General features: G+C 42.1%; 1 protein-coding gene across 1 annotated transcript in view; it reads left to right on the forward strand.

Moving 5' to 3' along the window:
* The window catches only part of LOC119168717 (RNA pseudouridylate synthase domain-containing protein 1), a 74,874-nt gene that overhangs the window by 42,510 nt on the left and 19,217 nt on the right, over positions 1 to 13,147 (forward strand). The gene's annotated exons all lie outside the window — the stretch shown is intronic.

Below are 13,147 nucleotides of genomic sequence, written 5' to 3' on the forward strand. Positions count from 1 at the left end.
ATCAGTATAGTATACTGTGTTTTTATTTTACTCATTGCCGATTCCACATCTTCATAGAAGCTTTCAACTGAAGCGTCATCATAGCTGGATGTAGGCGCTAAAGCCTGTATCATCTTCATCTTGTATCTCTTATTGAGTTCAATTATAATACCTACCAGCTTTTCATTTATGCTATAGTATTCCTCTATATTGTGAGCTATGTTTCTGTAAATCAGGAACACCACTGCCAATTCTCTTCTGTCCGCCAAGCCCCGATAGCAAAGGACGTGTCCATTCTGTAGCACCGTATAGGCCTCATCTGTCCTCCTGACCTCACTGAGTCCTATTATATCCCATTTAACACCCTCTAGCTCCTCGAATAGTACAGCTAGACTTGCCTCACTAGCTAAGGTTCTAGCATTAAACATTGCGAAGTTCAGGTTAAAATGGCGGCCTGTCTAGATCCAGAGATTCTTAGCACCCTCTGCTGCGTTGCAGATCTGACCCGCCGCCGTGGTCAGTTGCTTCGTAGCTGCTGGGGACAGAGGCTCATGAGTTAATTGACATTTGCATGTGGGAGGTAGTGGCCAGATACTGCACCAGGGTGGCCAATCCTTCTCTGGTGAGAACCCCCCGTTAGCTCGGGTCCGTGGTGTCGCTACACACCAAACGCCTGCTTACACAGACGCCCCTGCGGCAGTTAAACTCTTTTATAGTTGTCAATATATGCATACTGACTTCTTTTGATGAGATACGAACAGAATAATTCGAGCTGCTTATCAGAAACCCCATAATCTGATAGCTTTTGTAGAAGAATGTTATGATTCAGTGGGTTGAAAGCCTGTATAATAAATAAGCGATCGAGACTTTAAGTTTATTTTCAATGTTTCTGCCCACGCACTCTTTCAGAGTTATTAAACCTGTTTCTGTAGAACGCCCTTTCCCAAAACCAAACTGTGCATCAGAAAGTAAATTTATTTTGTCAAGGAATTCATTCAGCTGAGAGAAAAAGATTTTTTCTCAGCCTTTCAAAAAAAATTGGAATCACAGATATCGGTCTTTTGGCGTCCTTTTTATGGCCACCTTTGTAAACAACAGACAGCTTGGATTTTTTTTATTGCTTCAGGTAATTCACTGAACTGAAAATAAATGAGTTAGCAAGAACTGGTTCAAAGTGTTAATAACCTATTTCATAGGCTTAATCTGCAATTTATCTATATCTAAAGCCCTGCTCTTTTTTAGGCCTATAAATCTAAAAGAACCTTCACTTTCGTCTGTATGATCAAGAGTGAAGCTATCAGCTGGGCAATCGATTGTCGGTGGGAGAACTTCTGGGTTACTATCTGGCAAAGCGTGTTCTAAGAAAACTTGCTTGAAAAAATGATCCGCCAGCGCATGTCCGACAAGAACACGGTTATCAAGTCTTAGCTTTAGGAGTGTTTCCAATTTATTATCACAACCCAACACCTTGTGCAACATTTTCTATGTGACTTCAGATTGATGCTTTTTGATATCATAGAATATTCGTTGATAATATGCTATCTTTGCCGGCTTAAGCTCTACATTAAGTTTATTTCTGAAAGTTTTAAAACTTTCAAATCTGACGACAAGGTGAGAAATAATTCTATTTTTTTCCTTAATGGCTTTTTTGTGAGCTGAGGTGACCTAAGGTTTTCTTATTCTTTTTGATGGTCTAAAATATTTGAACGAAAAGTATGCAGCCTAAATTTGCGAAAATATTTTAATAATCTTCAAATGTACAACGTGCACATTTAAAATTTTGTATCTAAAAGACAAATCCTAAGCACTAATATTATCTGATATGTACTGCATCATAAATACATTCATTGGATTATTTTTATGAGTTGTTGTGGTAAAAGAAAATCATGAAAGTTAGGCAGTTCACCTATAGCTGAAGCTCTAGTTCCTGGGCTCAACACTGTAGTTTACTCATTAGTAATGAACAAGTTTAAGGTCGACGAATTGTTCAGGGTGACACGTGTCGGTACAGTAAGTGTATTCTTAAACCGTATTGAACAAATAGTGGTGTTGAAATCTTGAACAAAAGAGTTGGTTTCAAGAATATTGATGTTAAAGTCTTCACCACATACTAGCTTGAGGTTATTAGATAATAAAAAATGCAAAAAATCTTAAAAAAGCTTGTAGACTATCCTAAATTCCCATTTGGATACCGATGCACAGCAGCGACATCGGAGTTTCGCCTTAGTATAAATATCTTGGAATCATTGGTAATGCAGGTGTAATCTGATAATATATTATTATCTCTAGAAGCTTCTGTGTAAATAGCAACACCACCCTATGCCCTCGCCTTATCACCCCTAAGCCCTCGCTGTATCACTGTAGGCTTGGGTTATTGGCGTAGCTAGAGAGTTTGGAGTGTTAAAACTGTTCCCCCCTCCCCTCCCCACTTAAAAAATTTTCAATTTGTGTATGTGCATGTACATATACATGCACATGAACAAGTGTATGCATGAACATGAAGCATGTCTGAAAAGTTTTGTCCATGCCACTTGCTGAGGTACCTGTCTTTTCTGTTTTATGACTGTGCCTTGTTACTTTTATGGATATCATTATAAAGATTAGTTACTCCATTCACTGCATCCAGAATTCCTTGATTCCCTTTGAATTATACTGTTGAAGCTCCGTTGATACTCAGAAATAGTTCCCCCAATGGCACCTCATGCTTTACACATGTTTGCCGTCTCTCCTTTAAAATCGTCATCATGAGCCTGTAAAACACTGATGTTACTGTTGTGCAACAATAGTTGTTTATCCCCTTTGGGTGTAAATTATAATGCACTGTCTGCAAATTAGTCAAATTGGCATAGCATAATTCCAAGACACTGTATATTGCATTCCAAGAAAGAAAATTAAGGAAGGTGTTTTTGGTGAGCTGTTATTGTTTAAGTAAATTAGCATGTAATTAAATATTTAAGAATTGTCTGCTCAGTCAGCCTCAATTCCTTTGTAAAAAGAATAAAATATTGGACACAAAACACATTCTATTTGTTTTTTGGATGTAGTCATTTTCAGCAAATAAAAAACAGTGTTGGTGTTAGTCCTGGAACATGGCACGTCAAACAATCACCAAATGCAGTAGTGTCTCCATCTCTAGCAAAGTGATCCTCTGCTGCAATATGCAGCACATAGAAGTTAAATGACTTGTAACTGCCCACTCAAGACACCTGCACACACGTGCACACTGCGTCTCAAGCTATTTGAAGAAACATGCATAGTGGGACCCACCTTCATAGTTGATGTGTACAAATGTACACACCTCCCCCGAAAAGGTTAATCAGCTTTCCTTTTGTAAATCATGCTCATCCTCCTTCATCTCCACCCATGAGGAGCTTCACCAACCGATATTGTCTTGCCCACTGTTTCTCTTAGTGTTTGCTTAGATGTTGGACCTGATATCCTTATCAACATACTCATTGGGATATGCCATTAAGACCTGTTGATGTGCTTCTAGGAACTGTTTTTTCTTGCCTTTTCCACTGTTGTCTGCTGGCACCTCCTCTTCTTTCTCTGTGCTTCAGTAAGCATAGCAGTTCTGCTGTGTCAAAACAAAAAAGATGAACACCAATTTTTTGCCTTTCCCTTTAACTTTCAACATAAGTGCGTACTAAAACAAGCATTATACTCTAATGCACTAAGAAGTCGGTCCTGTCATATGGTAAAGAAATACTTTTTTTTATTGGTGTGATATAAGGAGATGTTGGCGCATCAATAGGGCGCCGGCTACTCCTTATCCCTTAGAAGGGTCTAATAAGCTGAGTGTCATGTGTGTTACTCGAGTGGATGTGTGAGTGTTTGTGTCAGTGTTTTCGAGAGTCAAGGTTGTGCTAAATATCTTACAATATCACTAATAACAAAGTTCACATAGGGTCCAGGTATCCAAGGGTAGCAAATTCATAGCACATACAATAAAAAGTATAGCATAGCAGTTAGGACTTGAGATTTCAGAACAATCTATTCAATAACCATATATATTGGCATATGCTGTGAAGTCAACAAATTGAAAAGAACTCACTGCATACAGTCAAAAAGTCACATAATTGTCGAGATAACAGCCGCATGATTGTCAACATAGCAGTCAACAGTCCCATAAATATGCGCTGTTACGTAAAAAAGCAAAGTGCACTAATATCTGCCAAGCCACTGTCTTCAGAATACTTTCAATGCTTTTACGGCGCACTTCTGTAAACCTCTTGTTGGCCATGGGCCCAAAAGCTTCCTTAAACTGAATGGTCTTCGATCTAAGGTCATTAAGGATGATCTAAGTCGGCGTCTTGATGTTTCGTGTTCTGGGTATTCTAGGAAGAGGTCATATATGTCTTCATTTACTAATCTGCAATCACATTTAGAATTTTCAGCGCGGTCAGTGCTGTGTAAAAAATTCTTGGTGTAGACAGTGCCTAATCTTAATCGTTTGAATGAGGGTTTCTACAGGTCTGTGTAGGTATAACGAAGTTTCAAATTCAACTAGTGGATTTATATAAATAAATCAGAGTTTTGGAAGCTTTGATCAAACCACATATTTTTACACATATTGATATATTTAGCCTTTAAAATATTGTTACGTGGAAAATAACAGTTGTCAGTCCGCAGCCACAACGCAGCTCACTGACAACGTCCACTTCTTCACTCTCAGTCTGAGGCACCTTACTTGGGTATGCCTCACTATGCCCTCTTTCAGTCAGACGAAATCACGTAACACGACCCCTGGCGGCAAAAGCGCCGACCCGGCGAGTTTACGGGTCACAGCAGGAGCAGTGTGGTAACGCTTGAGCCTTGATACGTGGACGATGTCCCTTGACAGCAGAGCGGAAGAGGTTGATGGATTATCAGGGACAATTTCATATGTAGTGTCGGTCACTCGTCTAAGCACGCGGTATGGGCCCGTGAAACGAGAGAGAAGTTTTTCTGAAAGACCTGCATGTCGCGTAGGGGACCAAAGAAGAACGAGGGAACCTGTTGGAAAGTGTTCGTCGTGATGCCGCTCGTCGTAACGATGCTTCTGCGAGTCTTGGAACGCCATTAATCTGCTGCGGGCAAGCTGACGAGCGTGGTCAGCTCGGGTAATAGCGTCACGTGCATATTCAGAAGTAGACTGCGCAGCGGCTGGCAGGAAGGCATCCAACGGCAATGTTGGTTCGCGTCCAAACAGAAGGTAAAATGGCGAGTACCCGGCAGGAATTGTATGCGAACGTCACGTAGGGTAGTGCAAGGTCCCAATCACGATGGTCGGCCGAGACGTATTTCGATAGCATGTCTGTCAGGGTGCGGTTTAAACGTTCTGTAAGCCCGTTTGTCTGGGGGTGGTACGATGTCGTGTCCTCACCCGAAGCCATGGTAGCAGACTTAAGGAGGCGTCCACTGCATAGCTCCGTTGTCAGAAGAGCACCCAGCACTTCCACCAAAATGTTACGTGGAAAATAACAGTTGTCAGTCCGCAGCCACAATGCAGCTCACCGACAACGTCACCAAAAGCTTCTTTCTGAGCGCAGGAGCAGGTACTTCTCCGACTCGTATGTAAGATCCCGCAATTTTGAGTTGGTGATTTGGTGCGCCTTAGTGAAATAACACACTGGCATACTTTGTCAGTGGATTGCATTAGTAATTTTTTCGGCAGTTTTTTTTTTTAGTTTCAGGTGTCGATATAACTGCAAATATATAACCTGACACGCCGGATGTGTACTGCTACATCGTCGCTTGCGCGAAAAAAAAAAATACTCCATATTAACTCGTGTGCGCGGATATCTACCGAACAAGACATTTTAAATGATCTGTACATGTTGACCATTAGCAAGTGCGAGAACCAACTATCAGAAGAAAAACTATTGGCAGCAACAGCCGAGAATCTGTGGCTGCTCCTCCAGTTAGTCTGAGAGTTTTCAGAGTTAAGATGTGGATGCTTCAAAAAACTTTGCGCTCCTGCTAATATCTGCACATCATTCTGTTTGCGAACAAGTGCGACGCTCTTCGAACATGCGCCATTGACATGGTGGTGCGAGAAGGAAATGGGAGAGAGCGACAAATTAGTGGTTTTACAGTGGTGACATATGCTGTGCCGAACGAACAGTTATCTTCATCTCATTTGCTGGAGCAATCCAAAAAGAACCAAATCAAAAAAATGAGGAAGAGAAGAAAAAGAGAAAAAAGAAGAAACAAGGGGTAGGAGGAGAAAGAAAGAGAGGGATAGGGCCGCTTCGGTGACGCGTCTCTGAAGTTCACGGAGGGACATTGTGGTGAGCTTGGGTGGCAGGCAATTACCCGTAGCGAGACAAGGGACTCTGACAGAGAGTGCCCGATCCGGCCCTTTCTGTAGTCAGTTAGAAAAAGGAAAGGAGAAACAGGTGTTCCGTTTTCGCTGAAACTATACTGACACATACCATATGTGGGGGGAGGGGGGGTGTCAGATTTCGGGGCAAAGATGGTGAAAGCACCAAAAGCCGTTTGGAAAGTAAAGCCAACATCTAGAACGGGAAGGCACACGTCAATATGACTGCGTGCGTGTCTACAGCCCTTTTGTGCCACTCCCCGAAGCGAAGCGCCTGTGGTTGAAATCGGCTGGTGTTGGTTGGGCTCTCCCACTTACACATAATAAGGCAAACATAAGTTAAACAGAATGACATAGAAAATATAAAGAAAGGTGAACAGTGAATATGAAACAAATAATAACAAACATAATGGAATGAGTGATATTGTGCGAGAGATATGTGCACAAATCTGGAAACTCGGGAAAATGCAGACAGACAACAAGTAACACAAAAATGAAATAATTATGATAAAAAATATGAACAAAATAATAAATAAATAAAAATCACACAACAAATGTACATATACAAATAGTACATGGAAAATTTTTTTCGGTTGGTCCATTCCCCCGATAACTATTGGGCACCTCTGTTGAGCATATTGAGGAATAATAATAATAGTAATAATAATAATAATATTAATATGTTACGGTTTAAAAAATGAAAAAAATTTGAAATTTAAAAATTATTAAAAACATTAAAAAAATTAAAAAATGAAATTTACGCCAGACTCGATTCGTGTCCCATCTCACCGCTACACGACCTAAGGAACGATAGGCTGCTGATGCTTTCATTGATACCGTGTGTTAGTGTTTGGAATTTATGGATAAAGTATGACTCCCTTTGTTCCCGTTAACGAGTCCCGCAGAAGCCTGACTGGAGGAGGGTGACGCATACTTTCTCGAATGAGTGCCCTGGCAAGTTTAGATGCTTGGAAAAAGGCAGGTTTGGCAGACTGCGTGCGTGGGCTCTGTGGTTATTGAACCGTAGTCTTAATGCCGTTCTAGTCTGACCGATATACTGCTGGCCACAGACATCGCAATGCAGCATATATATTACGTTCTGGCTGTCACAATTCAGCGTGTCCTTAATTTTGAATTTGAAGTGTGAGGACAAAGCCTCGGCAACAGAGGTTGTAGTCATGTGTTTGCAGACTTGGCAGCGTTGTTTCCCGCATGGCTTACAGCCCCATTCACTGCTTTCAGACTCGGTCGTCTTAGCTCTAACTAGGATGTCTTTTAGGTTCTTTCCGCGGCGTTAGACCACTCGCGGCGCCTCCGTGAAAATTGAGGATAGACGCGCACTATGCTGTTTAATGTTAAAATGTTTTGAAAGGATATTGTTGAGGTGCGGTAGTGTGGACGAGTATGTGACGGCAAGGTTAGTTTGGTTTTTTGAATGGCGTGGTTTCGAGCCCGACAAAATTTCATTCCTATCTAAACTACGTGCCCGGCTTATAGCATCATCGATTATTTTCTCTGGGTACTCTGTTGTCACAAGGGCCGTTTTAAGATCTTTGGCATGACCTTCGATATCTGACACATCCGAACAAATTCGGCGGTATCGGTGTGCTTGCGAGTATGGGATGGCTGTTTTGCAGTGATGCGGATGGCTACTCTTAAAATGTAGGTACTGATGGCGATCCGTTGGTTTTTTGTGTAGGTCCGTGCAAATTCGTTTTTCATTAATTCGAACAGTGACAACGAGAAAGTTTATAGTTGACTTAGAGTTGGTGTGTGTGAACGAGATTGACGAGTGAGTTGAATTAAAATCATCTATGAATGACAACAGACTTTCCTCTCCGTGGTGCCAAATAAGGAATATATCGTGAAAGAATCTTTTGTAAACGAGAGGCTTCAGTGTTCTGCTTGCAAGAAATGGTTCATCAATAGATGCCATAAAAATATTCGTGCAATTAGGAGCCATCTTTGTACCCATAGCTGTGCCGTTTATCTGGAGAAAGTGCTTATTATCGAACTCAAAGTTATTGTGGCTGAGTACCAACTGCAGTAATGTCGACAGTGTGTCCTCATCTAAGCACACCGGCACACTGGCCTTCTTAAAAGCTGCGACTGTTGCGTCAAGGCCATCTGACTGTGGGATGTTCATGTAAAGTGACACTACATCCATTGTAACAAGGATGTTATTGTGGGGAACCTCGAGTCCGCTGATTACACGGAGAAAGTGGTTAGGGTACTTAATGTACGAAGGGATAGTTGGAACAATATCCTTAATTATGAAATCTAGCCCCCTTGACATTCTTTCTGTTACTGTGCCGTTCCTTAAAACAATAGGACGACCAGGTGGTTGACTTTGTGTATTTTAGGGAGCAAGTAAAACCGGCCTGGAGCACGCTGAATAGGTTGCATTGCCTTGAGCATATCAGCCGTGATTTTTCCATTTTTACGCAGTGAATTTAGTTCACGGATTATTTCTGATTCGAATAATTTAGTGGGGTCATCTTCGAGTTCTGCATAGAAGTTCTTGTCCACCAGTTGCCGTTAGCCTTCTCTCAGGTAATCAATTCTATCTAATATTACTATCGCACCACCCTTATCCACAGGCTTAATTACCAAATCCGCTCGACCGCTTAGGAGCTCCAGTGACTTATGCTCTTCCAAGGAGAGATTGTTTCTATAGCGCCTTGTTTTTGAACAAGCCGATATGATGTCTTTTTGTACTGCCGATATATACATGTCTAGGTGTCTGTCCCGCTGTTCAGGTGGTGACCAAGTTTTTTTTTGAAGAATCAGGGAATACTGTTCGGTTTGGTTCATGGTCATGGAAGTACTCTAGTAGGCGCATATTTCTAGCAAAGTTATCTAAATCCTGATACAATTGGAATTCACTAAATTTTCCACTAGCCGGACAGAATGTTAGGCCTTTTGAAAGCAGTCTGATTTCGGTCATAGATAGCTGTGCTGAAGAAAGATTAATTACACTCGGATTAATTACACTATTGCCAGCGATAGTCTTTTGTATAAGAAACCCCACCCCTAGTTATTTTCTGTCAACTAATCCATGGTAGCCTAGGAAGTGTCCCTTCTTCAGCACTGTATAAGCCTTGTGTGTGCTCCTAACTTTGCTGAGTCCTATTACATCCCACTGAACACTCTCTGATTCCTTGAATAGGACTACTAGACTAGCCTCACTAGATAGCATTCTAGCATTGAAGGTAGCCAAGTTTAGATTCTAAAGGCGGCCTGTCTAGATTCAGAGATTCTTAGCACCCTCCGCTGCGTCGCACGTCTGGCCGCCACCTTAGACAGTTGCTTCGCAGCCGCTGGGAACTGAGCACCAAGGGTTAATTGCTGTATTCATGGGAGGTTGTGGCCAGGTAGTACACCGAGGTGGCCAATCCTGCTCTGGTGAGAGAGTGCATTACCGACAGCTGGTCGCCAGTGAGGCCGCACTCCAGACCTCTTTCTTTATTTAATGATTCCTTCATCACGAGTTTTAAGTAAATATATGATTGGGAATGGTTCGGCATCAATTTGTCATGGGATGCTAGGCTGCTGCACTATATCTAAGTAGAAATTTCTGTTGCTCTTTCATAGCACTATAGAATACCACCAGACGGTCTAGCAGCTCTCAACTTCACATGGCTTGTAGTTCCGGACTTTTCTTAACTGTTTAGGAGTCCATATTTCTATACCGAAAAAAAAAAAAAACAGCACAATTTCAAACTTCTGACCTTGTGAGCTTAGGCCGATTTAGTGTCCTAGGTGACCCTCCTTTTCAAGCATTTATTTTCTCCTAACTTCTTCCCGTCTCGCTCAGATTTGACATTGTCGGTTTCAGAGTGTCTGCAATGTAGGAGTTTTGCTGATTTCGAGGGGTTGCACTGCTACTTTGGTGTTTCCTGTCAACTGACGAGTTGGGCGCACCTGTTTTGGGAACTAGTTGGCTACTTCAATTTGAGTGTTACATTGCGCGTTACATTGAGCAGGCAATTAGAGTGCATGAAACTTAAATGCGAAAAGTTTCTAACTGCTAGAAAATATACAGGCGCTGCCTTTAACGTTGTATTCTATTTTGATGGCATTTTGGGGTAATAATTCAAACTCTGGTAAATAAATATAGAAGTAGACAATAGCCCTCAGTCAGGAGTCAGACATACATATTAGTTTTAATGGCTGACTCTTTGTCTTACTTCTACGGTTATCCTAACAACGTAAAATATTGGATGAAAAGGTAAGGAGCAGATTTTTTTAGTTCTAAGAGGCGGGGAAAGGCAAGAAACTTTGTACAAAAGCAATGACGTGTTAGCATCACTCACCGCAAAGCGTCGGCTTTAATTGCTAGACCCCGACGACTCTCGGCACCACACTCATACACAACGATAAATCCACGCGACATGTTCAGCATGTAACTGCTTTTGGCATTGCCCTACGTTTTGGGAATGGAATTGGTGCTGGTGGGTGCCTCTATAAGTTTGCCTGTTTATTTATACAGTATACAATTATATTAGGTGCCGGAGGTAACATAGCATTGGATTTTATTCAAACATTAATACAAAGCATACTAGCATAATACTGCCTTGTTAAACATGCATGGCAAAACGTTAGTAACACAGTGCAAAAGGACCGTTTCAAACTTACGTTGTAAAAAGGTCACAAAAGCTTGTAAGTGCCCAAGAAAGTTAGTAACAGCTCGTGTTACTAAACTTATGCTTGTGGTTACAAGCTTTCTACTAACTTTTTTTGTTTAGAGTGCACACTTAAGGTAAAGTGATTCGGCCGTGAACAGACATGGATTTGTTCGAATGCAGTTCAAGTTTAACAAATGCCTCAAAATGCAAGAGTGTGGGCCACATCAGTAAACTACAATGTGGGTGAATTAAAAAGTCAGCTCGAGTTTCATGCAACGGGCTGCATGAACACCTTGACGTAAATTCAAGCTTTGCGAACATGATGCAACACAAAGCAACATACTGCAACCCGCAAAAACTCGAGTATAAATATAGTGTAAAGATGCGTGCCGGCGCAGATGCATACACCGACACACATTAGGTCACCGGCAAGGAAAACACTTCTGATAGTAGTCATAACATATAATGATTCTGTAGCTGTTGTAATTGGAATTCACCGCAAATTAAATGCTCTTAGACACGTTTACTTCTTGGTGCACAATGAACAAACGTGCTAAAACAATGAACAGAAGTTAACAACAGGTTCCAGCTTACGCGCCCTAGACATAAACTATGGTTACAGCTAAGAAACGCCATCCTCGCCCAACAATATTTACGAAAATTTACTGCTGGTGGTGCCCCTTTCCAACACCACTGGTGTCAGAGGCGGGCACCACAACAGCTCAGTTCAACTCCTCCGCCGAAATCAAGTTTCACATGCGCACTATACTTCACTCTTTGGACAAAAGGAAAAAGTATCTCGCACTTAACTGTGCACAACTTCAACTATATCCTAATGAAATGATACACACAACTCCCATAGCCCAGCTTAGTACTCAAATTACCCTCCGTCTCACACGTTTATTCCCTCTTGACTTCTTGTCTCGCTCAATTTTGACATTGTTGGCTTCAGAGTGTGCACAATGTCAGAGTTTTGCTGATTTTGAGTGGTCGCACTCCTACTTGGACGTTTCTTGTCAATTGATGAATTGCGCGCACCTGTTTTGCGAACTAATAGACTACTTCAATGTGATTGTTATGTTGAGCAGTTTTATATCTTTTTGTTCCTCCAATTTTTCGCCACTGACAATGCTGCTGACATGTGCCCTGCCTGCAATACAACCTCCGTTACGAGATTGTGTAAAGCTTCTTGAAAGTCTGCTGTCACTGTTCCTGGTGTGATCCAAACCACCTGTGGCGCATACCCATATTCCTTCGGTTGTGGTATGCTGCTGGTATGTGCCACACGTGACTGGACGAACGGACGGACGTCATGCAAACTTTTCATTTAGTCATGTGTGGCACTAACCACAGCTCACCAAGGAGTGTGGGTAGAAGAAGGAGGGATCGACGGAGCCAAAGTGCCTCCAATGCACTAAGAAATGCCTTGCATGTATATGACTAGGTACATCTTTTTTGTTCATGTGCTGCAGCACTATCATTTAATTCTAAAAAATCTCTAGTGCCATTTAGCGACACCTTTTAAAGGGCCACTCACCAGGCCCCATACCAAACTTTAGTTAGACAGTGGAAGTTGTTGGGTGTCCGATGAGGAACGTTTTGCCACAAAAATTTATTGAATCAGTTTATTACGAGCGGAGAAAACAGGTTTTTTGAAGCGGTGCGAAACGAGGGTGACAGGAGGCGAGCTCTAACCTCTTGCCGCTCCTCCGCGTAGTCTTCGCGAGCCAAATCTCTTCCCCACCCTCTCCGGCATCCGACCAAGAGGTGACAAGCAAGCGCATGACGTGCCGGACAAGCCCAGCCCCCGAGCACGCGAACAGCGTTGCTTTGTTGACCAGCGTTATTTTGTGGCTTTCTGCCTGTTTCTGCCGGATGGTTTGGAAACGCTGGCTTAGACGTAATAGAGTATATGAGCACAACGAGTGCGGGAACGCGTAGGAGCGTTCTACGGCGGTCGTCTGCTCAATGCGCTGACCGCGGGGACACGAACGCATGCGCAACGCTGGCACATTAGCCCCGCATCTTGTAGCATTTCACGGGAAAAATGAAAGAAAAATGTGCTCAATTTTTTATTGCGTCTCATTATTTATTTCAATTTTTTATTCATCTCTTGAAGCAGCAAATACGTAAACTATGCATGTTGTGTTAAATAATTTTTGCCGTGCCACGTGGTATACTGTTGACAACGTCAGAGCAGACTCGTCTATGTAGAGGACCAACGTCACCGCATTGC

Source organism: Rhipicephalus microplus, chromosome 6 (genome assembly GCF_043290135.1).
Source record: "Rhipicephalus microplus isolate Deutch F79 chromosome 6, USDA_Rmic, whole genome shotgun sequence".
Classification (NCBI taxonomy): domain Eukaryota; kingdom Metazoa; phylum Arthropoda; class Arachnida; order Ixodida; family Ixodidae; genus Rhipicephalus; species Rhipicephalus microplus.